Source organism: Rhamphochromis longiceps, linkage group LG13 (genome assembly GCF_057381845.1).
Source record: "Rhamphochromis longiceps isolate RC_006_pf linkage group LG13, R_longiceps_female_GT1.1, whole genome shotgun sequence".
NCBI classification, from domain to species: Eukaryota; Metazoa; Chordata; class Actinopteri; order Cichliformes; family Cichlidae; genus Rhamphochromis; species Rhamphochromis longiceps.
Window position 1 is genome coordinate 35,874,773 of NC_140569.1, and position 2,500 is coordinate 35,877,272.

The following is a 2,500-nucleotide window of genomic DNA, read 5'->3' on the forward strand; positions in this document are numbered from 1 at the left end:
TGGGTCCACGGGGCATGCTGGAGGTCAAGGTCCATGCTGGATATGCGGTGGAGGGTAACTGCAGGAGAAGGAAAGCTAGTGGGGGATTAGAGCAGGGGAGGATGTGCGTCCCCGGGGCCTGCTGGAGGTCAAGGTCCATGCTGGATATGCGCTGGAGCGTAACTACAAGAAAGGTAAGCTAGTGGGGGACTAGAGCAGGGGAGGATGTGCGTCCCCGGGGCATGCTGGAGGTCAAGGGCCATGCTGGATATGCGCTGGAGGGTAACTGCAGGAGAAGGAAAGCTCATGGGGGATTAGAGCGGAGGAGTATGTGGGTCCTCGGGGCCTGCTGGAGGGCAAGGGCCATGCTGGATTTGTGGTGGAGGGTAACTGCGGGAGAAGGAAAGCTAGTGGGGGAGTAGAGCAGAGGAGTATGTTGGTCCCCGGGGCCTGCTGGAGGTCCAGGTCCATGCCCGATGTGAGTAGCAGCAGGGCCAGCGCGCCCAGGAGCACATCTTTTTCGACCGTAAAGGAGACAGGAGGCCGACTCACTGCCTCGGCTAAATGGAGAGGGAATTTCAGAAGGGCCAGGGCAAAAGCATGGACCTTTTTCAGCTGTAAGGGAGGCAAGAGCAAGGTGTGATGTAGGTCCCCGGGGCCTGCTGGAGGTCCAGGTCCATGCCCGATGTGAGTAGCAGCAGGGCCAGCGCGCCCAGGAGCACATCTTTTTCGACCGTAAAGGGAGACAGGAGGCCGACTCACTGCCTCGGCTAAATGGAGAGGGAATTTCAGCAGGGCCAGGGCACAGGCATGGACCTTTTTCAGCTGCAAGGGAGGGAAGAGCAAGGTGTGATGTAGGTCCCCGGGGCCTGCTGGAGGTCCAGGTCCATGCCCGATGTGAGTAGCAGCAGGGCCAGCGCGCCCAGGAGCACATCTTTTTCGACCGTAAAGGAGACAGGAGGCCGACTCACTGCCTCGGCTAAATGGAGAGGGAATTTCAGAAGGGCCAGGGCAAAAGCATGGACCTTTTCAGCTGTAAGGGAGGCAAGAGCAAGGTGTGATGTAGGTCCCCGGGGCCTGCTGGAGGTCCAGGTCCATGCCCGATGTGAGTAGCAGCAGGGCCAGCGCGCCCAGGAGCACATCTTTTTCGACCGTAAAGGGAGACAGGAGGCCGACTCACTGCCTCGGCTAAATGGAGAGGGAATTTCAGAAGGGCCAGGGCAAAAGCATGGACCTTTTCAGCTGTAAGGGAGGCAAGAGCAAGGTGTGATGTAGGTCCCCGGGGCCTGCTGGAGGTCCAGGTCCATGCCCGATGTGAGTAGCAGCAGGGCCAGCGCGCCCAGGAGCACATCTTTTTCGACCGTAAAGGGAGACAGGAGGCCGACTCACTGCCTCGGCTAAATGGAGAGGGAATTTCAGCAGGGCCAGGGCACAGGCATGGACCTTTTTCAGCTGCAAGGGAGGGAAGAGCAAGGTGTGATGTAGGTCCCCGGGGCCTGCTGGAGGTCCAGGTCCATGCCCGATGTGAGTAGCAGCAGGGCCAGCGCGCCCAGGAGCACATCTTTTTCGACCGTAAAGGGAGACAGGAGGCCGACTCTCTGCCTCGGCTAAATGGAGAGGGAATTTCAGCAGGGCCAGGGCACAAGCATGGACCTTTTTCAGCTGTAAGGGAGGCAAGAGCAAGGTGTGATGTAGGTCCCCGGGGCCTGCTGGAGGTCCAGGTCCATGCCCGATGTGAGTAGCAGCAGGGCCAGCGCGCCCAGGAGCACATCTTTTTCGACCGTAAAGGGAGACAGGAGGCCGACTCACTGCCTCGGCTAAATGCAGAGGGAATTTCAGCAGGGCCAGGGCACAGGCATGGACCTTTTTCAGCTGTAAGGGAGGCAAGAGCAAGGTGTGATGTAGGTCCCCGGGGCCTGCTGGAGGTCCAGGTCCATGCCCGATGTGAGTAGCAGCAGGGCCAGCGCGCCCAGGAGCACATCTTTTTCGACCGTAAAGGGAGACAGGAGGCCGACTCACTGCCTCGGCTAAATGCAGAGGGAATTTCAGCAGGGCCAGGGCACAGGCATGGACCTTTTTCAGCTGTAAGGGAGGCAAGAGCAAGGTGCGATGTAGGTCCCCGGGGCCTGTTGTCGTACCATAGGCACGAGTGGTGTGTGTGTGTGGCAAAGAGTTTCTGCGCAGTGTACCAGGGGCACGGGGAAAGGTTGTTGTACCATAGGCACGAGAAAAGTTGTCGTACCATAGGCACGAGAAAAGTTGTCGTACCATAGGCACGAGTGGTGTGTGTGTGTGGCAAAGTGCTACTGAGCGGTGTACCAGGGGCACGGCGAAAAGTTGTTGTACCATAGGCACGAGAAAAGTTGTTGTACCATAGGCACGAGAAAAGCTGTCGTACCAGGGGCACGGAGGAAAGTTGTTGTACCATAGGCCCGAGAAAAGTTGTCGTACCATAGGTACGAGGAGTGTGTGTGTGGCAAAGTGCTACTGAGCGGTGTACCAGGGGCACGGCGAAAAGTTG